Here is a 22,997-nt window from a genome sequence, read left to right as displayed (position 1 = left end):
CAGGGCAAATGAGAGTTCTTAGACAGCTTAATGTGCACTCTGGGAAAGAGAAGACTCACCTCATTCTTAGATCCTGACCCCTGAGGAGAAGATAATCCTGGAGCTGCCAGGTACCACGGTGTTAAGTCAGTCACCTTAACAAGGAAGCCCACAGAAGAAAGCAGAGAGGAGAGGAGGGGGTGGGCAATGCTGAGACTCTAGCTCTACTTCTGACATCACTGGAACCTCTGAATCCACATGTGCCTGAAGTTGGACCTACCATTTCGTATAACAAAAGGTAAAAATAAGAAAATTAGACAAATATGTTTGGTCGTGTATATGCAGATTTTCTCTAGGAGGGTACACAAGAGCGTGATAGCAATGGTTGCCTGTAGGGAGAGGAAACAAGAGGCTGGGAGATAAGGCTGGGAGGGAGTCTTAACTGTGTGCCCATTTGCACTTTTGAATTTCGTACCATGCCAATGCTAATCAAGCATAGACACATGAAATTAAAATTGAATGTAAATAAAATAGAAACAAAATGCAAACTCTCTTCCACTTTAATTTGTGGATAATAAAATCCGTTTAAGAGATGACACCAGATCTTTAAAGAATCAACTCCTTTACCTTTCAAGTTCCCTTGTTAAAGATTTTTTTTTTTTGCTGCTGCGGACAGATCAGCGAACCAGCCATCCATTTCTACTGCGCAAATGTGCACGGAGAGAACAACCTCAATTCGCCGTCCTGAGAGAGGATTTTCAGGGTTTTAGGAATCGCCAGCGTAGCTCCACAAACGCTTTATTCTGATGGAGTGACTTCCATTCTGCTCCTAAAACTGAGAGTGTTTTCACAGCTTAGCTATGGGGGCTGAGGCAGTCCGTCTTAGGAAGATCCTGTCTGGGCCCTCTGTCTGATGGTTGCAAACGCGCGATGGAGCCCCGGCCTGGAGCGTAACCTTTCAACTCCCAGTCGTTCTTCCAGGACCTGGAACTCCAGTCGGGAGCCCGAATGCCTTCCTCGCTGGCAGCAATCTTTGGGCGTCCTCCAAACAGCGCGGGCTCACTGACCCGGCCGCGCGGGCAGGGATGGGAGCTTTGGGATACTTGGGCGACAAGGAGCCTGGGACAGCGCCCTGAGCCAAGCGCGACCCCAGTCAATGCGTTTTAAGGAATGAACGTCTCTAGCGCAGTAAATTCATAAGAAAATTAAAGGCATCCAGATCAGGGGATGGGTTACCACGATGACTTTAAATACCCAAAGACTGTGAAGTGAGGAGAGCTGTCAGCGGAGAAGCGCCACGCCAGCTTTGGCGAGGCTCCGGAGGAAGGACGCCCACACTCTGGCCGGCGAGCAGCGGACTTGGTAGAGCCAGGCCAGCGCCGGATTTGGGTGACCCATAGCTCTGCGGTCAGGGAGAGTCCGGGCCCCCGAGGCTCAGGGGCAGGGGACAGGAAAAGTCTTACTTCAAAGCTAGTAACGACCTGAAGTCTTGCCTGGGGGCTCCCTGCCCGCGGCCCCGGCACTGCACTGCGCCGCGAGGGAGCGCCCAGCAAGGGGAGCGGGTCCCCGCCCCGGGCGCGCGCAGCCCAGTCCCGCCTCCTCCCGATGCGCCCCGCCCCTGCCCGCGCCTGCCGCCGGCGCGCCGGGGGAGCTCCGGAGGAACCGGCCGGGCAGGCACCCCCTGGCCCGGCGCAGGCGCGATCGAGCGCTGCCCCTCCTGCCGGGCGCCCAGCACGCGCCCCCGCCCCGCCTCCGCACGCGCCCCAGCCGCGGGCGCCTCTGATTGGCGGTCGGCCGGGCCAGCAGGTGTCGGCGGCGGCTGTGGCCAGGCCCCTGGCTGCCTGCGGCGCGGGCGCCTCCCTCGCAGCCGCTGCTGCCGCCGCGCTCCCGCCTCCAGCCCGCTCCCGGGTTCCCGCTGCGGCTGCGGTTCTGGCGGCCGAGGCTCCGCGGCGCTGCAGCTCAGCTCTGGCGCTCCGACCGACCCGCGCTCCTGCCTCGCAGCCTTCTAATTCAAGCGTCGAGCTGCGGCAGGTGCCCCAGGCATCCCAAAACGCGGTGGCCTGAGCCTGGCCGTCATCACGGACCTGCTCCAAGCTGACCACCCAGTGTGAGTACCGTCCCCTCCCCTCCGGCGGTTTTGCGCCACTCTCTCCCTTACGCTGCCGCAACTTCGGGGGTGGGTGTGTGGAGGAGTCTCTCACGTCCCCGCACACCCGCTGCGCTTCCTGAGCCGGGGTCCCTGGGCATGGCCCGTCTGCCTCTGCGGAGGGGCGTTGGAGGGGGGACGTTGAACTTGCTAGGGGATCGTCGCAGTCAGAACCGCCCCTTTCTCCCGATGCCTGGGCCGGAGCTGGCCTCTGCGTTTCCCTCGCGATTCCAGATCCCCACTGGCCACGTAGCGCTTGGGCTGCGGTTCACCGCGCACCTACTACGCTACGGGCGCAGCAGCAGTGTTCCTTAAACCACTGGGCGAGCGCCCCAAAGCAGCCCAGCGCGGCGGACGACTCTTTAGGACTCTTAATTTCTGTAAAATGGGGCTAATCAGGGACTTGGTCAAGGTCATGGCCGGTGCGCGGAGTAAGAACTCGAGTAGCTCGCGTCTGACCTGGTCCCCTGACTGCCTGCGGAGGGGCGCGCTATTCAGCAGGCGGGGCGGGGGTCACTTCAGCTCATCTCAGCCTCCTCCTCATCCTCTCTTCCCCCCAGCTCCGCCAGATTTGGAGAGGTCGGGAGCCGATCCCAAGGGACCCTACAGAGGTTTGTGGGTAGCCGCGAGGGACCTTCTGGATGAGCGCGGAGCGGAGCGATTCCGCGGTGGGAATCCCGGGACCTGCGGCATTTGCAGCATCCCTTTCATTCCCGGTCACTTAATTTATTAACGTCTCCGCAGGATGGGGGAATTTGCAAGGTGCCTGCTCTTAGATCTGACCTGCTCCGTTTCCTTCTACCAAATAAGCCCTGTCCCCGAGGATAAGTATCCGAGAAACTAACTGCCCACACCAGTTTGGGCCCAGGGACTTCCTAAAAGAAGCGGGTGCGCTCTGGGGTTGGCTCCCATCTACTCTTAGAAAACGCCTGGAGTCTGGCTTCGTTTCTGCCCGCCCCACTCCCTACCCCTTGATCTGGATTTGTTTCACACTTTCCCAGAGGAAGGTGGAGTCCCGTCCCAGAATGTGTAAACGTTGCCAGATGTGAATCGTCTACTCCAGATCCTTTGAGACAGCTCCTGTGGGGCTGTGGGCAGTTCTCAGAGCTTCGGGCTGAAGAAGGGTCGCCCCTCCTCTGTTGACACTGTCACCCTGTCCCTCCCATTCAGCCTTCCTCACCCCAACTCAGTGATGAGAAGACTGCTTAGATAGTTTTATGATGTCTGACATACGTCTTTGAGCCTCACTGTTTTAATCTATAAAATGAGATGACCCCTGCCTTTTAGTCTTCCCAAGGCAGTTGAGGTTCAGGGGACTTGACAGATGAGAAAGTAGAAGGAGGATGGTCCAGGAGGATTTGAGCTGTGGATGGAAGTGGGGGAGATTTAAAGAATTTTTTACAGCAGCCTCTGGGACTGTATTCATAGATCTAAAAATCCTTCTTTCCAGAGAAATTTAGTTTGCTAAGACTTTGAAAAGACAACTTTCCATCTTCCTGTTGATGTTCCTTGCCTGGCCGTGGGCAGGTGCTCTCTCCTAATTACCCACTCCACCATCCATAGTGTGTCTGTGTGGGCTCAAAGCCAGCCATCTCTATGGGGCTGGGGGCGGTCTGTGGAGTTGAGGGCTGTCTCTGGTGGTAGCGGGGCGACTGTGTCTGAGAGTGTGGGGTTGTCTCTGTGAAACTGAAGTGTATCTCTGTGGAGATGGTGTGTATCTCTGTGTCACGATTCTCTTGTGGTCTAGGTGTCCTGTGTGGAGGCGGAGGGGGAATTGTCTGCTCCAGGATCTGCTCACTTTTGAGAAAGTGAAGTGTTAACCATGCTCTGCAATTTAAACTAATAGTGGTATAGATGTGTCCTGTCTCCTTTCATCCTGCCCAGAGGGACAGAAGGAGAGGTCATCTGTGACCTTGGCCTTCAGAGCAGTTAACTCACGCAGACTGAAATACCTCATAGAGAACTGGGCATCCTCCTATTTTTGCCTTCCTGGTTATTACTGTGTTTGCACAGCCTTTTGTCTCAAAGGCAAGTTAAGGAGGGATGACTGGTCAGACCTTGGTGAATTTGTTTTAATGTTATAGTGAGGTTTAACATAATCACAGAAAATTGCACAGATCTGACCTGTAAACTCAGCGGATTTTCACAAACACAACATACCTGTGTAATCAGTGCCCAGATTAAGATCTACCCCCATGGGTAACTATCATCCTGCTTAGTTTTGTCAGGCAAGTTTTATTTTTATCACTATTCTTTATTTTATCATTTTAGTTTCAAAGCTAAAATGAAACTAATTGGTGATTTTCTACCTCCTTTTTAATGTATGCAAACCAAATGTAGTTCTACATAAGCCAGTCCAGAAAGCTAGAAGGAAGAATTTGGTCTTAAGATCTGGGGAGAGTCTGCACTGGTTGTGCCCCCAACACCCGGATCATCGGTTCTTGGGTGATGTAAGAAGCCAGACCCCAGATAGAACCGTGCTCACGTTGATAAATGGAGGTCAGTTTATTCATAGAATGTATTTGAATAATGCAAATCTGAAATAGTGTCATAAAATGTGAACGAAGAAAATATATGACTGAATTCTCATTTGAAACATAAAAAATGAAAATATTTTGAATTCCTCAAAGTTAAAAATTGGTGGAGAATCACAGCATTTCAAGGCTGGGTGATTTATGAACTGTTTATGCTGTTGCCACAGGGTGGCGCCACATTGGCCAGAGAACTGAAATACCCACCATGCTTTCCCAAGGAAAGGAATCCCAGCAATAAAAGTCAATAGTTTGGGATTTCCAAAAGCGATTTCCAAGCGCTATGGTTTTTCCAATGTCTGATGGGCAGGCCCTCCTTCAGGAGCCTACTATAAGGCCATGGATAGAACCCTATCCCAGCTTTTTAGTGTGTTGGAGCTGAGGCCCTATTGCCTTCTCTTTAGTGTGTTGGAGCTGTGGTTATGTCCTTGGAATTTTAAAGAGGGTCAACTGAGAAGCTAACTTTGGTGTGTTATGACCCTTTGGTCTCATTTCACCCTAGAATTCCCCCAACAGTGTGAGAGAAGGAGTTCTGTTTTTGAGGCAGGTAGCTCTTTTCACAGAGCACTGTCCACGGTGAACTCGGAAGAATAAACAGGCCTGGGTGTAGGTAAACTGCGGCTGGAAGTAATGCCCTGTGTGTTCCGCAGGGTAGGGACCATGTCACCCGGGGCAACCACAGCGGGGCAGGGATGTATTCGGCTGGGGAGAGGGCTAAGTGGACTCACGCAGTGACCTTCTCCTGTCCATTGTCATTCCTTTTATTGTCAGTGTGACCGAGATGCTGTTTAGAAGATTATATTCATGGGCTGGCTGCCATGCTATGACTGCTAAGAATGTTGAATATTTGCCATGTGTAGGACACTATATATATATATATTTATTTATTTAATCTTCACAATACGAAGAGGGTGGCTTTCCCATTTATATATGAAGGAATTGGGCCCTGAAAATTAAGCACTCTTTCTAAGTTTGCACACTATGTGAGCCAGGGTGAGAATGGAGAGCCAGGTCTCTCAGACAACTTCCCCAGCTGACTTGTACCCTTCTGCAGAGTGAGAGGAGTCTTATGGAATCCGTTTGTCCTCCTTGGCACCTGGTACAGCCCTTTACATTGTAGTAGCTACTTAAGGCTGAGTATGGGATTACCACAAATGGAAGATTCTCTGCTGAGCAAGGGGGAAATCCAGACAGGGAAGGATGAGAATTGGGGTTTGAAGCCATGCAACCTGTAACGCTGGGACGGAGTCTGTGCCCATCAGAATGTGTAGTTTTAGTTTGTGTTTAAAATTTTATGTAAACAGAGGTGTGTCATTCTTTTTTTGTGATTTGCTTTTTTCACACAGCGTTGTTTTTTTGACATAGGTTGATAACATATGCTGACAACTGTAGCTCTAGTATTTCTTTGTTTGATATGCCAGAGTTTAAATGTTTCCCACTGATGGACAAAAAGGTGTTTTTACCTTTTCCTATTATAAAAAATATTTCAAGGAATATCCCTGATAAGAATTTGTAGAAGGTGCAATATGTGCCTAGGGTGTACGTCCCCAGAAGCTGAATAACTAGACAGTGGGATAAGCTTCATCAGCATCTGTGTGTTGCTTCAACCCTATCGGGTTTTGCTGATTGCCTTCTGAAGCGGCTGTGCCATTGCACCCCCCCGACTAACACTGTGTCGGTGTTCCTTGTATCCTTGTATCTTTGTGCCTGCCTTTAATCAGGTGTTTTAATTTTGGTTAATCTGATAAACATGGAATGTATTTCACTGCTAGAGATCTTTAAAAAATATAGTTTGGTTTTCAAGTTTTCTATGCCTTGGTATTTTTTACTAGCTAAAACTTCTAGATCTTTAAACTCATCTGAAATTTGTATTTCTGTAGTGTGTGAGGCAGGGATCTATTTGTTTTCCATATTGAAAGCCATTTATCCCCTTGTCATTTAATGAAGAATTAACTATTTTCTCATTTATTTTGTCGCTATCTCTGTCATATGCCAATTTCTTCTATATTTTTGGATCTGTTTCTGAACTCTGTCCTATTCTATTCATCTCTTTATGATTCTTGAGCTAATACTATTTTGGTTTAATTATTAAAGCTTTATAATAAATCTTTCCTTCTTAGCCTTTTTCTTCAAAATTGTCTTGGCTCTTCTTGAACCTTTAGGTTTCAACATGAATTTTAGGATTTACCCTAAATATCTCTTCCCGTGGAAAATACTATTATCAAATTTTGGTAAAATATCGAATCAAATGTATTTTCTTGTTTCTTTTTCTTCAAATAAAGTGCTAATCAATTTTTTTCCATTATATCCTGTGAAATTTTGGTCCCCATTTTAAGTGGATTCACTTTAAGTGACTCTTCTGTGGTACCAGATATCCTTGAATGATAAGGACCATATGAATATAACATTTTTTTTTGCTGAAGAAGATTCACCCTGAGCTAACATCTGTGCCAGTCTTCCTCTATTTTGTATATGGGCTGCCACCACAGCATGGCCACTGATGAGTGGTGTAGGTCTGCACCCAGGAACTGAACCCAGGCCACCAAAGCGGAGCACACCGAATTCAACTGCTAGGCCAAGGGACTGACCCCTGAATATAACTTTTAAATACAAATAAGATCGTTTTTTCTTTACTCAACAACATAATGTCAATGATTATTCTTCCATGTCATTATTTTTATCCTCCTAATAATTCATTTCATCTCTGTACCATAATTTATTCAACAAAATCATTCTTTTAAAACACTAAGCATTTTGTACTTTTTGTTGTAACTTTATCTTTATTTTCTTAGGATGAATTACTTTGTCAAAATTTGTTTACTTTTCTTTAGATTTTTGATACATATTGCTAAGTAGCCCTCCAGGAAAGTTTAGAAATTTATTTTGCTCTTGGTAGTGTATGAGTGTGCCAGATCCCCAAGCCTTGTCAGTGATAAATGTGATTATTTATCAACATTGCCAATTTCATAGGCAAAGGAAAAAACCCAGAATCTTGTTTTTTACTTTACTTTTCTTTTCTAGTGAGGCAGAACATATCTTCATGTTTGTTGGCTTTTCACAGCAGGCTTCACTATGCAGTTTTCCACGAGGGTTGTTTCTCTTTTACTTTCTGTAAAAGCAACTTGTGTTATGACTCCACGTTTTTGAGAGAACTATCAGATTGCTTTATATAGATCATGTTCATATTTTTAAATACCGTATTTTATTAATCTTTTCCTCTATGATGGACTTTAGATTGTTTTGGATTTTTTTGTTTTTTGGCCATTACATAGATGTGTGCAGTAAACATCTTTGAAATGTATTTATGTACATGCAAAAGAAATTCTTGAGGATGTGTGCCCGAAAGTGGAATTGCAAGGTCATATTTGATGTAAACTTACAATTTCACCACCTGTGCTAAATTGCTCTCCAGAGTGACTGTGTATACTCATTTAAACTTCCTTAGCAGTGTATACAGATACTATCTGTCACATTAAGGAAATAATAATACTAAAGAAAGAAGAACAAAGGTGTTAAAGTAAAAAGTATCTATGTATATATGTTTGTGTATATATAAATATCCTAACATTCATTTAGACAGCTCAGAGGTTTTTGACCTTTTCATCTCAATTCTTGCATCATTTCAGTGATTATATGTAAGTATATAAATCATAAACTTTATATAAATATTTGCTTGGCTTAGGAGAATTGGTGAGAGTTTAAGTAAAAGGTCAGCTATTTTGCAGTGCCTTTATTCAGGGCAGCCTGTAAGAAGAGGTGAGCACCTGTTGAGAACTGGAGGAGCCCCTCTACCCAGCTCTGCGCCCCCGACCCCAGGGTGTGGGTTCCATCACTGGACAATTGTTCCTTTTCATCATCTCTTCTTTTAAAATTTAGAACACCTTGGTTGGGGTACCTCCGAAGCAGTAATGTACCATTATCACCCTAATGCGAATGAGTCTATGTGATCAATTGCTAGTGATAGGACGACCACAAGAGCATGAAACTGCCAGAAAGTTATTGGGGAAAAGGCTGAAGGATGGACTTGGATGGAGGATGGGCTGGAAATCTCACCCACTTCAAACTTACTCTAAGAATCAATTCCACATTTATGTGAGGGCAGTAAAAAGAACTTCATGAAACTGTGCCTAAATGCTGTTTGAAAACTGTTTTTGGTTTTGTATTCAATCATGTTTTATTTCTCCCCATTACCTTCCCTAGGTAATTATGAGTTAATTTTTTTGCATATACTTATATACCTTTAGCTGGGGAAAGAAAAACACTCTATGGGAAGTTCTTTTGTGGTTGTGATTTACAGCATAATGCCACTGGTGCGACAGATTGGTGATCTGCCGCTGGGATGCACAAATCCATTCTGTGGGCTGACAGTTTAATCTCACTGAGCAGATACTTGGGAAAAGAACGCAAGACGTGTGAGGAAGGGTGTGTGCCTAGACTAGGGCAGAGGTGCCTATGGCCCCAGGATCTAATGGGGCTATTTGCCAAAGCCCCCAAATAATCCTCTGTCACTGACTCTTGGCTCAGATAACTATGTCATCCTCTATGGTTCTCTCATTTTGGTAGGAAGGGTAACTGTCTCAAAGTGTGCAGGGTCATTTTCTAGGCTTGGAAGCCTCCATATCGCTGGAGAAAAGGGAAATAACCCAAGCCTCTTTACATCATGTTTTTTTCTGAAGGTAGCCCAATCTGCATAAGCAGTGCTTCCAGCTCAAACCTCTTCCTGACGTCCTCTTGAAAACCATTGTCTCAAGATCATTTCACTTTGTCTGTGTAGTTCCAGCCCCAGAAAATATGGCAGGTGCTGTTCTTGCATTTGTGTTATGTAAGCGTGGTTTTGTTGTTTTGCTTTTTTTGAAAAACAGTTTATTGATTGTTAAGGGCTTTGATTTAATAGAATGACATGTAACCAGAGTATGTGAGATTAATCTCTTTTTTTATGGCTAGTTAGAGGAAAAATTAAAAATATTGTTTTAATTGGATCCTTGTTTAAAGTCTTTTAGAAATCCACCAGTTGGTTTTCAGCTCCTCGGTCCAGTAAATGTTGGGTGTCTCTCCCAGGCCTGCAGACCTTGTGGTCTGGTGCCTGAATGCCTGAGATCCCCTAACCGTCCCTTTGTGCTCCCAGTTCTGAATCCCTCCTTCTTACAGCTTGCAGGTACCTGATGCTTGCTCTTCCCACTGCTGCCGTTCCCCTTTTTGGTTGCCCTCCCCTCAGACTGCTGCTGTTGGTGGATGGTGATGTAATGCTCGTATTTCCCCTTCTCTTCTATAAATGATCCACAAACAATGAGGAGAATGAGAGAGAAAAAAACGAAACACCAATTTTGGCAAATCTGGGAGATGGTTAAAATTGTTTCCCAGAGAAGGTGGAAGAGCTGTCAGAAGAAGCAAGACCAAGTGGGTGCATGAGAAGAGGCATGGAGGTGTACGCTGCGTGGTCAGTCAAGACCACTTCTTGAGAAGGCGAGGGCTGGGTGGGGCAGAAAAACTCAAGTCCATTGTAGGGTGGGACACAGTGGCAGAAGGAAGCCTGTGGAGGCTGCCAGCACCTCCTACTGCCCCAGCTCAACGCATTCTCTCTTTTGCCCTTGACCAATCTTGCTGGAGTTATTACTGGTTCTTTTCAGATTTTCCAAAGAACTACCTTTTGGCTTTCTCTTCTCTTTTGTATCATTCTTTATTTTATTTAATCTCTGTTCTCATCTTTATTATTTCCTTCCTTCTACTTTCTTTGGCTTTATTCTTTTTCTAATCTCTTAACTTTACATGATTAACTCCTTGACTTGAGCCTTTCTTCTTTCCCATATATCCGTTTAGCACAATAAATTTCCCTCTAAATACTGCTTTAGCAATATTCATATTCCACAAGTTTTGAAATGTAGTGTTTTTGTTATTGTTCATATGTAAGTTTTAATTATGATTTCTTCTTTGATTTATGACTTGTAAACTTTTATTTCATTTTTTAATTTCTAGAACTTTTTAGCAATTATTTTTTCTCTTTTAATACATAGTGATTAGAGAATGTGGTCTGCATGATTCCAGCTCCTTGAAATTTGTTGAGACTTGTTTTATGGCCTGGTCCCTGGTTTTCACAAATGTTCCATATTTTTCTTGAAAAGGCAGTTATTGGTTGCAGTGATCTGTATATGTTCATTAGCTTAAGCTAGTTGATGGTGTTATTCAGACCCTCAGCCTTTCTTACTCATTTTTTTACAGCTTGATTAATCAATTATTGAGGGAGAAATATATAGAGGTGAATTTGTCTGTTTCATCTTGTGCTTCTTTCCATTTTTGCTTTGTATGTTTTGAAGCAATGTGTTACTGGATGCATTCTGGTTTAATTTATTTCCTGGTCAGTTGAGCATATATCGTTATGAAACAACTCTCTTCATCTCTAATAATGCCCTTTGTTTTTAGGTCTGTTTTTGATAAGGATATACCAGTTTCTTTTGCTTAGTATTTGCCTATCTTATCATTTTCTTATCCTTTCACTGTCAACAGTTCTGCATATTTTTATTTCACTTATGAAACTGTTGTAAAGAGCATAAAGTTGCTTTATTTTTTCTAAACTATAACTTTTATTGTGAAAGTTATGTTCATTCACAGTGCTACTATTAATATATTTGGATTTTTTTTTTTACCATTTTGCTTTGTTCTCTCTCATTGTCCCACTTTTTATATACTTGGTTACCCTATCTAATTGCATTTCGTATTAATTTAGATCCTCTCTCCTACCCCACATTATATTTCCCTTCTCCATTTATTTAAAAACTTTATACTCCATTTCTATTTTCTAGGATTTATTATATGGTAATTTTAGCATACATATTTACCTTAACAAAATCCAAACTAAATCAGATTTATTTCTGTCCTTCTGAGCAATTCAGGGACTTTATGTTTAAATATGATCACCTGTCTATCCAATTTATATGTTACTGTTGTCTGGTATTTTAGACTTTTCAAAACCCATGTATTACACTTTTTTATTTTTATTTTTTCACATGGTGTGCAACTTGTTGACAATATTATTCTACTGTCTTCCAACTTCCATTACTGCACTTTAAGAATTCAGCTAATACTCTGATTATTGTTCTTTTGTAGTATCTATCTTTTCTTTATGGCTGATTTTAGTTCCTTTTCTGTGTATTTGTTGTTCTACGTTTCACTTTGATGTATGGAGTAATGGGCTTCCTTTTAATTATCCCACTCAGGATTCACTGGACTTCTTAAATGTGAGAATTTATGTCTAATCAGTGTTCTGGAAAATTCTCAGTCATTATTCCTTTGAGTATTGCTTCTCCCCATTCTCTACTATCACCTCTTAAAACTCTGATCAGATACTGTACATGGTGGACCTTTTTCCTGTGTCCTTTAACCTCTCTTCTGTGTTTCACTTCCTTTCTCAGTGCTGCATTCTGGGTTATTATTTCAGCTCTGTCTACCAATTCACTAATTCTCTTTTCTGCTGTGTCTGTTCTCTTTTTTAATCTGTCCACTGACTTTACATTAACTTTTTCAGATATGTGTGGTGATTTTTATAGTTTCTTGTTTATTAGTTATACTTTGATTAGTTCTTGTTTCCTTAACCATATTAAGCATACTTCTTTGACATTTTGTATAAAAATAATTTCATTATTAACAGGAATTTAGCAATTGGAGAGGACTGGTCAGGCACTCTAGTTCTTTATTAATGTGGAATAAAGTGAGAGAACAAACAAGGGACCAAGTAGGGGGCCAAGCACTGGAACTAAGACCACCTCATGCAGACTTTCTACCCACCCCCATCAAAAAGGGCAAGAGGTGTTTGTGAGCTTGAGTAAGACTGAGCTCCCTCAGACATCCTCAGCTCCTCAGTAAGAACCAAGGGTGCTGTGCTCCCTCGGAGTAAGTCTGCCCCTACTCAATAACATCAAAAGGAGCCCCTCACACTAGGATAAAGATCACATCTACTCTAGCCTTCTGCTCTCCGTTGACTGGATCAAGAGGAAACTTGAAATGCCCATCCCTCCTGCTCCTCGTCACTCATAGTCCCACCCCTACTCTGCCTTGAGTGGACCAGGACTCATCCTATCATGCCTTTTATCCCTGTTGTCAGTCCCCTGGTCTCCAAGGCCACTTCCCCTCAGTTCCTGATGACCTTAGCTCCAGCCTCTCCATCACTCTCTGCAGCACTACTCCTGCCTTATTCCTGGCAATTTCAATATACAGTTAGAGGATCCTTATGACATTTTGTCCTCTCAGTTCCTTGACCTCACATGCTCCAATTTTCTGTTCTCCACCTGACCCTGCCACTTTCTTCCTCAGTCATAGATACACATTTTCATTCCCAGTAATGGCCAGCCCTTTGTAATCTGTTTCATACATCATGTTTCCTGATGACCAACTTCAACCTTCTAATCCTTTCCCTCTCTTACTCCAATTATGACAGTCCCTCAGTGCTCCTGACTTTCACTTCATGATCCCTGACTCTTGAGGTCCTCTCCTTCTGCCTTTTCCAGATTATATTTCATGGTCTGCCCTATAATCAATCCTTTGAGTACACCCTCAGTTCACTTACCCTTCTTGGGCAACATTCTCCTCACTTGGTGGGACCACACACTGGTTAAATCCTAATCTCTGCCTCCTCCCGCCTGCATTTGTGCTGCTGAATGTGGCTGGAGAAGAACTCACAAGCAGTTGACTGGTCTCACATGGCCATGAATGTTAAGGTGGATCCTTAATGCTTCCTGATATTTCCCTGGTCTTTACACTCTCCTATTCTCTTCATTGGTTGTTTCACATTTTCTCCCGCCTCCTCACACATCCACCACATCCTCTCTATCCTCACTCTAACATAGAGAAAACTGAAGCCACTCTCGCTGAGAAAACTGAAGCCATCAGAGGGGAACTTCCACAGACTTGCTCCATCATCTGCCTACCTGCCCACATCTGTTGCCATGTACTCTGCCTTTTGTTCTTTCACTAAACACAAAATATTTATGTTCATATCTAAAGGCAGTCCCTCCATTTCCCAGCCCTGGAGCCCAGTTTCCTTGAATACTCAAGGATATCACTCCAGCAATTCTTCCCCTGTCTTCTGTATCACCAGTTTTCCTCTCTCTACTGGATAATTCTCGTTGGCTTACAATCATGTTATTTCTTCTTTTTCGGAAAACACTTCCTCTTCAACTCCCTTCCACTGCTAGCTATGGTTCCATTCCTCTGATTTCCTTTATATAAAAACTACTAAAAGGAGTCATCTAGATTCACTGTCTGCAAATCTCTCCTCCCATTCTCTGTTAAATCCACCTCTGCAGATTGCCATCTCGGCTTCATCACTTCACAAAAAACTGTCAAGATTGCTAATGACCACCATCTTATTAAATATAAAGGTCCATTCTCAGTCCTTATCCTACTTGACTTTTTAGCACCTTTTGCCTCAACCAATCAGTCCATCCTCTATGATACACTTTCTTCACTAGGCCTGGAGGATACATTCTTGATTTTCCTTCTAACTCCTTGGTAATTCTTTCTCTTCTCTCTTGCTAGTTCTTCATCTTTTGCCTCACCTCTTAATGTTGGAGTGCCCCATGGCTGTGTCTTTGATCCTCTTAGCCTTTTAATATATAGTCCCTCCTTACAGGCCTCATCTTGTTTCATGGTTTTAAGTACCATCTATGCCAATGATCCCCAGTTGTATATCTCTAGGCTGGACCTCTCTCTCAAACTCCTTGATGAACCTACTTGACATCTCCTCTTGGGTGTGCAATAATCATCTGCAAATCAACTTTAGAAAGCCCTGATCTTCCCCCCAAACCTGTTCCACCTGCATTTTTTTCTCATCTTAGTTGTTTAGGTCCCAATCAATATAATCAATATAAAAATATTAATACCTTGTTTTATCTTCTTTTTTATGCTAATCTTTGAAATCTGGTGTGTATTTTCAAATCATAGCATGTCTCAACTTGGATGCTCAGGATTTTCATCAGAATTACTTGATTTATATTTAAATTTAATGAGATATACAGTTAAAAAAGTACATCCACATACCCAAGTTGCTCTAAACGTATTTAAACATTTTTCAATAGCTGAATTGAAGATCATTTAACAGGAAAAGTAAGAGTTGTTCTGCATAACATCTAGCCTTCTGTTGGTCAGAAGGAAGTTGAGAATTTTGTCTGGAAGACTCTCATTTATGCAAAATTGGGAGTGAGAGAAATGCTGGAATGTAGAAAAGAATGAGCAGATCTCAAAGAGTGGTCTCTTACTGCTCCTTCCACACCCCCATCCATCTCACCCTGTGTTCATTCTCTGTGTCATTGGTGCGCAGCTTTTGTTTACTTGTTTATTTCTTGGAAATAATTTCAGTGTCTCCTTCCTGAATAGGGATGGATCCTGGGTTACAACCCAGAACATAGTTGTAGCTACCTGGCATTATTTTCTTCAAGTGATTCCTCTCCAGATTCATGGAAGAGCTCATCAAATAATTATCCTTCCAGTGGAAATGGTTGTCTTACAGTGTTTCCATTCTTCCTGTTAGATATGTGAGAAATTCACCTAACTGCCAGACAGAGACACAGAGACTGAGATCTTGTGTTTTTCCCCTTTTAGACTCATTATTCTGAAGTGGTCTTGGAAATAAGCTTTTGGTGCTTGGGAGGACAGACATTCAATACTTAATACTTAACGTTAGAAAAATCTGATAAAATTGAAGAATTTTAAGAAAATGCCATCAATCTGTAGCATGGGCAGTTGGGAGCATATAGTACTCGTTTCTCAGGTGGAGACTTACTGAAAATTTTCTAGTTAGCAGCGAAAACAGTTTTTTGTTTTTAAATTCTATAAAATTGTTTGAGGTTCAGTTTGGAAACAAAGACGTAATCTTAGCGTAAAGCAGTACCCCCACTGATCCTGCACAAATAAGGCAATTCAACAGTAGGCATGTCATCATCTGTGTCAATTTTGCTACTTCAGGTGGCTTCACCATTTAGATGTTACCCTTCAGACAGATTCCTGAAAATGTGTCTCAGGAGCCTTAATATTTTTAACTCCCAGTCACTTTATTTCTGGAAATCTAGTCTAAGGGGAAAAAAATTTAATGAAAAATCTTAATGGAAGACCCTTTATGCGCACAGATGTTTATCACTGTTCTCTATGAAACAGCCCAAAATTGGAATTGACCCCAAAGCACAACACCAGGAGTGGATCAGTAAGTATATCCACTCAATATAATATAATGTACCCATCAGGAGTGATGCTTAAAAGTGATTGTACATGGAAATATGCTGGAGATAATGTGTTTAGTGAAAAAAAAAATGCATACTTCTGTGTTTAATAGGATGACGAAACAACAACAGTCCCTGCAAAGAGTGTGAGAAGTGAGACTTAAATAAACCAATGTGTTAGCACTGGTTGTATTTTTTTGATAGCGTCAGGTGACTAATTTTCTTTTATGACATTATCATATCTTTCAAATTTTCTTAAATGGGAATTTTTTGGAGTACTGAGAACCACACAAAAACTCTAAAGGAAAAACTCACAAGAATGAGAGGGGACAGAGAGCTATTCGAGGCTCCTTCTGATGAGCACCTGGGGGTTGTTCCCCTTTGATAACGTTTGCAGAATTAAGAATCCAAAAGAAAGAGATGGTACCCCGGCTGGGCCGGATGGGGGTACACATTGTTAGGAGGCTGTCTCCCCCCCCATCTGTGGACATTCACAGTAGGGTTGTGTGCTTTGTTTCTGGGTTCTTTGTCTGGCATATCTCTGGCTATAAGTGGGCACTCAAACAGTGTTAGTTGACTTTAGAATCAATGGGCAGAGACTGTAGCAAATTTCATTGGCCACATTACAGAATATTTACATTATGCTTTTAGGATGTTATCTCTGGATTTTCAGGAAAAAAATGAAGAAAATTTGTTTTCTATTTCTATCTAATTTGAGTTAAATATCCATGGGCATTACTACTCAATACTAAACTACCTTCCCTGCCTTCTATAGTCCCTCTAAATTGCTGAACCACTTTATTTAAAATAAAGCTGCAGCAATTTTGATTAGCTTATGCTTAGGAATTCTGTAGTCTTGTCTATAGAATTCTGTAACATCCCTTAATTATCCTTGAAGTAGCTAACTTTAATTAAAGTATGTGTCTCAACCTCCTGCTGATGGAAGATGCGCTACCGAAGTACAGCTGGGTTTGCAAAACCCGGCATGGATCAGGCTAATGTTAAAGATCATTAAACGATTCCCCTCCTGCCATGATACTGAATTGGAGATTTCTTTCTTTTTATTGCCTGGAGCAAGTTTACTCTCCTCTTTTTTATCTATCCAGTAGGGTATTATCTAGGATCAAATCTCTTTATAATGTTATTGCTTATATATCTTTGAGTATAACCACAGTTTGAAAGTCCTAGCTGAGCACAATATTTTATTGTAAGCTTTTCTATTTGAAACTATTTTCCTTTTGAAAATATACGCTACAGTCTAGTTCAAACATTTATTTCAACTTTCACTATATTGAAGCTTCAAAAAAAAGAAAGAAAGAAACCTATTTATTGTACTTGGGCCTTGGGTCATTGAAGAAACCACAACATTAAAAAGGATCAGATCAGAGAGATGTTTTGAAAATCATCTGGCCCAGAGGTAGAAAACTGGTGGACTAAAAGTCATCAAGTAGGTCATTCCACCATTTTACCAGGTGATGTGGTACATTGGTGAGACTAATGAGTTCTGTGGACATGAGTCCATGACAAAACTTCTTTTGCTGTAAAATAAGTTTCTTGGTCAGTCGCAACAGGGTGGGGGGAACCAGGATAACGAATTAAATATTCTGTAAGTAGTTATAAAGATACAGGTGGGAGCAGTACAGGCAGAGATGGCAAATCTGTATGTGTCTATTCCAGGGAGGAATCACTACTCCTTCTACATACGAGGTCTAGTGTAATCTGTCTGCCACCAGGTGGTTGGCTGGTTTCCTCCATTCCACATCCAGGGAGGGGCTCAGCACTCTCTCTGCTATTGGGAAGATAGGCCCTCAGCAGTGGTGATAGCCGGATTAGGCCTGCAAAGAGGAAGTCTGTGAGGTTGGACCCATGTGTAGCCATGTTCTGGGCCTGAGGGGCCATGCTGTTGGACCCTGCTGCCATGTCCATTTTGTACAAGACTCACTGAATAAGCACTGGGGAAGAGGCTGCCTGACCTCCCCAAGTGTCATTTTGTCCACCTGGTTATTGATACTGATATTCAGATATCATCATGCTGTGCTCCTCTGAGAGGTCTGTCATCCTCATACCACTTCTTCAGACCTCCTTGCCACTATTCTCCCAATCCTGTTCTTTCCATCCTGCCATACTGTTAGCTACGGCCCATGAATTGATTTAAGTCCATTCTTCCAGACATCTCTTAGTTTAGACAACATGGAAAATCAATATACTGCTTGAAATCATGCTCACCAGAAGGATTACCCTTCGCTACTATCCTTCAGAACCATCCCTGAGTGGGGCTGTAATGCTCCAGCTGTCCACTCAGGGTTGGTGTTAATGATATATCACAGAATTATCCACAAATCAGGCCCAAGGTTTTCCTCTTATGTTGGTTGATCATCACGAACTTCCTATGAGGAGATAGGTGTGGACTGATGGAGAGGAGACAATGTAACAGACATCAGAGACAAAAGGAGTCTGAGTCACTTGCCCATGCAACTTACACTTTCTGATACTGCTTAAGCCTAATTTCTTATATACCATTTCCACTTGACAGTGGGTTCCTACTGCACACACCTAGTCTAACAAGAGCTAGCCTAGTTCAAAGCTAGGTTCTTCTGGCCACATGATCGCTTGATGTCCCATAGTCAGCCATTCAGTACCAGGGCCTGGTAGCAAGCAAGAGCTGTTTCTCAAAAGGAGACTAGTTATCTGTAGAGGAGGGTGTGGCTCTGGTCTGACACCCTTAGAAGGCTTTGCAGTGCTTCTCCTTGACCTTTGCAGAGGTCCTGTATGGCATCTCTGTTTGTTATGGGCACTTTACATAGCGTTGGATCTGTTGGGTCACACATAAACCAACGGACAGAGCAGCTTGCACTGCCACCTGGACTAGAGACCCTTCTCCTGCTCCAGGCACCACTCAAAACTGGCTGCCTTACAGTTTACTTAGTAAGTGGCTGAGAACAGCATACTTGTATGTTTCCACCTGTTATCTCCAAAATCCAAAAAAAGCCCACCAAGCTTCAAGCCTTTTTTCTTACTGAAAGGGTTAGTGATGATGATGATTATAATAGTAACAATGATAAAACAACAACCCTAGGCTGTCTAGGACAGTTCATCAGAGAAACAACAGACTAAACTCCAGTGGTTGGGATGGAGCTGTAGCTGGAGGAGCATTGTGCTAACTTTCTTGTTCTAGGGCCTGGAGGAGGTACTCTTGGGCTGAGGGGAGCGGGCACTGCTTTGGGCACAGATGTTTGCTCTTGGAACCTTTGGCTTGAAGTACGGTGGAAGCTGGTTTAGAATTAGACTCTTTATCATACATTTGAAAAGTACCCTTCATTTGGAGATTTACTATTTTCATACATTTCATTTCCTTTTCTTTAAGATTATTGTCTATATTTCTGTGTCTTCCTTTATCTTATTGAGCACTATAATCAGGATCATTTTCTCTTCTATTTATATATAGACTGCATCTCTGAGTTTCTAAGTCGTACATTGGGTTTTAAGCTCTTGGTAGGCATTTTGGATGATCTTATTTGGCACAGAATAGTTGGCACTGTCTCAGTAGCTGCGCTCGTAGCTGGACTTGGTGAAATTTGGCAAGAGTTCTTTTTTAATAGCCTGCTTTCAAATCAGTCAGTCAACAAATAAATGCCACCAACCCACAAGTAACTGAGAGGAGGCAGGGCTGGAGGGACCGCTGGGTGCCGAGGGGATTGTCATCCACGCTTCTTCTGAGTCCAGACGCTCTGCTCCAGCCAGGCTTTTGCCGGTCAGCCCTGCTGGACAGATGCCTGTAGCACTAGGTCCATTACACAGAACGTTCCCCCCCACCCCCCAAAAAATCCATACTTCCAGTAGTCACCTGAATCAGAATGAACAGATTAAAGAGTTTAGATCAGATTTAAGTTCACTGTAAAGTGAGATGACTTTCCTGCAGTCACAGAATGATTCTAGAGCATGCAGATCAAATATAAGTTCTGTGCCTTCTACACGGTATACTAGAAAATTAAAGTGTGTGGATAGTTTGGCAAATTTTGTTTTCGGCCTTCTAGAATGGACTACAACTAGCACAGAAGTTGAAAGCGTTCCGTCTTGCAGTGTTCAGCACTTTTTCTTCTTGAAGGCAAATCTGTGAAAATTGTTATTCCCAATTAATGCCATCTCTTCCCTAAAAGTATGGCTAAATTTTTACACCAAGAAAGGAGGCCTTGTGAGTTTTAATAATTTACAGCTCCGTGATAAGAAGGAGTCGGAAAGAGAAAGTGCAGACCTAGGTCAAATATGCCCGAGGATGCTCAGGCCTCTCTAGCAAACATGCCCAGGAAGGATTTTCAAAGATGGGAATGAATCATTTTTAACTATTCCTTCTTCCAGTTCTGTGACTCTATGACAGAAATTTTTTTTTACTTTTTTTCTTCAATTTTTTTTTATTAAAGTATCTTGGTATACAATATTGTATTAATTTCAGGTGTACAACATAGTGATTTATTTATTTAGATTACAAAATGATCACCTTGATAAGACTAGTAACCACCTGTCATCATACAAAGTTATTGCAATATCGTTGACTATATTTCCTATGCTGTACATAGGAGAGAATTTTTTATTCTATGGAACATATTTTTGAGATGTTTAGGGAACTCTATCTCTACAGATAAGCCACAGCATTGTAGTAGGCACAGAAGGAAAGGACAAAGGATCTAAAATGATTTACTACAACTTTCTTTACCTTATTTTCACAACTGCACTGACCACCCTAATCCTGTAGACTTCCGTCCCATTGCCAAAGGATGTGAGAGAAGGAAACAGATTTTCCCAGGATACTTTGGGTGGTCAGAAGTTGGATAAAAACAGATAAAATCACCTCAGTACTCATCATTTATTTCTGAGTCTAAACACTAAAGCCATCAAAACAAATTTTTATGAGGTGTTTTTAATTGATCATCCATTTGAAAAATTGTGCCAGGGTAACACTGGTGAGAAGTTTCCTCTAGTGCACAGTGTGGTGATGGGCCATGGATGACAGAGGTCCAGCCTGCCCCATGTGGAAATGATGATGGATCATTGGTAGCTGCAGGCATGTCATGGTAATCACCCTCAGTTATAAATGTGAACCTTCAAGTTGTCTCTTAGTTGTTTAAGTTTGCTAGAGGGAAGATATTTTTAGGACAGTAACCTAAAGAGTTTTTGTTCTTGGCAGTCCCTGGACCTCAATTTTCCTGCAGCTTTGTATCATCTGACTCAGACGAGAGTTTCTTCTACAGTGTAGAGAGGATGACTCTGCCACTATTAAGACTGAGCCGTGAGGCCTAGAAGGATGAAACATAGGGGGTAAAGAAGAAGAAAGGCTGATCCTTTGACCCAAGAAGTGTGGGGAAGAGAGAGAGCATGAGCAAAGAGGTCAAGGAGTGTGTGTCCTGACTCTCTTGGAGTAGGACGTCAAGTGGTATGAGTATATGCCTTAGGGTGGGCAGAATAGAACATTCAGCGGAAGCTACACAGGGCCTGAGAACATGGTGGGGAAGACTAGTCTAGGGGAAACTGCAGTTCTTTCCAGGAAGTCCTGTGTAACGACAACTGCTGTGACCCAGGAATGACTATGGAGCACCGGTTGGGGAGCTGTCTGTCGAGTTGGGCCCCACAGCCTGTGGGGTATGGTATGGTATGCAGGGAACCAGGGGTTCCCATAGGCCCTGGTGAGCAAATGTTGAACAGCTGCATGAACAGCTGGAGCTGCTGAAGTCTGGGGTCCAGAAGGGGAGACTGCCAAGAACAAGGACCCTGATTATGAGAGGCCTCAGTGGAGTCATGGTCAACAGCTGGGTATGCCATTCATGACAAAGGACAAGGAAGGCTAGTTACTCCTTGATAGATATGATCCAGACACCAGACCAGCCCCCTGTGGCAGAAGCCAGCCTAGAAGGACCCTGTGTATATAGTCACCCTTTCCTGCATTGCCGTGAAAGCAGTAAAGCTTGCCCCTAGTGCCAGATGCCATCCTGGGAAGGAGGAGGCAGAAGGAAGGAGCTGCCCCATTGGGGAGTTGGACTTTGAACTGCCTGAATATTTTACAGGAGGAAATAATTTTAATCAGAGAGTAAGTAGGCAGGTTTGAGTCATTTTCTCTACTTTCTTCTCATCTTAGAGCTCTCACATGGACCACGACGGTGGCTCCCACCTACCTGCCTCTGTCCTTGTTCACCTCCCCATCTTTCCCACCACTACCTGAGTGAGCTAGGAAAGCACAAATGCTGTGCCTCCAGTTGCTCACCTGTTTAGGAGCCTGAAGTCGCTCCCAGGGCCCTCAGGTCTTGAAGTCCGAGCTCTTTAACATGGCTTCATAGACTCCCTCCTGAACCTCCTGAGCCGCAGACATATTGAATGGTACTCACATCTCTAAGGGATGCCTCCGTGCTCTTCCCTCAGCTTGGATACCTGGCCAACCCTTGCCCCTCCTTAGGGCCCTGGCCTGGACAGTACCAACTCTTGGAAGCCTCTGCATCTCTGCCCCTGTCCTCCTCTTTCTCCTCCTTGGAGGCAGTGACTCACAGCCCATTCCTCAGGTAGCCCGTTACACTGTGCCTGATTGTCCATTTTTGCTCTTCCGGCCTCTGCTCAGTGAAGGTGTGAACAAACACGACTCACCCCAGTCCCAGGATTGTGTCCCTGCATTTGTGACCAGGAGCACCCCCTGTGGTTTGCACACTGCCCAGGCTCTGCAGCTGTTATTTGCTTACACCGTCGTTGTGGTGTTTACATATAAATTGATACTTCTAAGTAAGTACCTGAAAATAATTTGCTCTCTTTGGAAGGTAAGTATTTTCCTTTTCTCATCGACTATTAGTTGTCTTAATCTTTTTATTTTGAGAACAAACAGAACGGTAGATTTTAGCCTACCATGTTTGATCATAAATTCAGAATTGATGAAGTCTGAATTAGTGAGGTTTTAATGTATGCTTTTTCATAGTCTTATATTCTCCTCTATATTTATGTGGTCTAGTTCCAAATGTAGCCAGCTGCCAACTCTTATCTTGAGGCACTTTTATTACAGACAGAAGAAATGTACCAGACTTTTATATAGCAGAGGGAGCAAAGAGCATCATTATCCCGTTGAAACTGAAGAGGAAATTCTCAGTGGGCTGAAAAGCTGTGTGT

General features: G+C 43.2%; 1 protein-coding gene across 7 annotated transcripts in view; it reads left to right on the top strand.

Annotated features, from left to right (window-relative positions):
- The first annotated feature begins 1,612 nt into the window (after positions 1 to 1,612).
- Positions 1,613 to 22,997, top strand: part of MYRIP (myosin VIIA and Rab interacting protein) — a 339,379-nt gene continuing 317,994 nt past the window's right edge. For 4 of the 7 annotated variants that reach the window (XM_070492581.1, XM_044754350.2, XM_014859642.3 and 1 more), the window contains exon 1: positions 1,613 to 2,086. The gene's annotated coding sequence lies outside the window, so the exon portion shown is untranslated. Of the gene's footprint in view, positions 2,087 to 2,685; positions 2,737 to 2,868; positions 2,888 to 22,997 lie in introns of those variants that run through there. The other 3 variants (XM_070492577.1, XM_070492580.1, XM_070492578.1) reach the window with 3 other exon arrangements.

Source organism: Equus asinus, chromosome 21, assembly GCF_041296235.1.
Source record: "Equus asinus isolate D_3611 breed Donkey chromosome 21, EquAss-T2T_v2, whole genome shotgun sequence".
Lineage (NCBI taxonomy): Eukaryota > Metazoa > Chordata > Mammalia > Perissodactyla > Equidae > Equus > Equus asinus.
The sequence above is the reverse complement of the archived record's forward strand: the minus strand, read 5'-3'. Positions and strand labels throughout refer to the sequence as shown.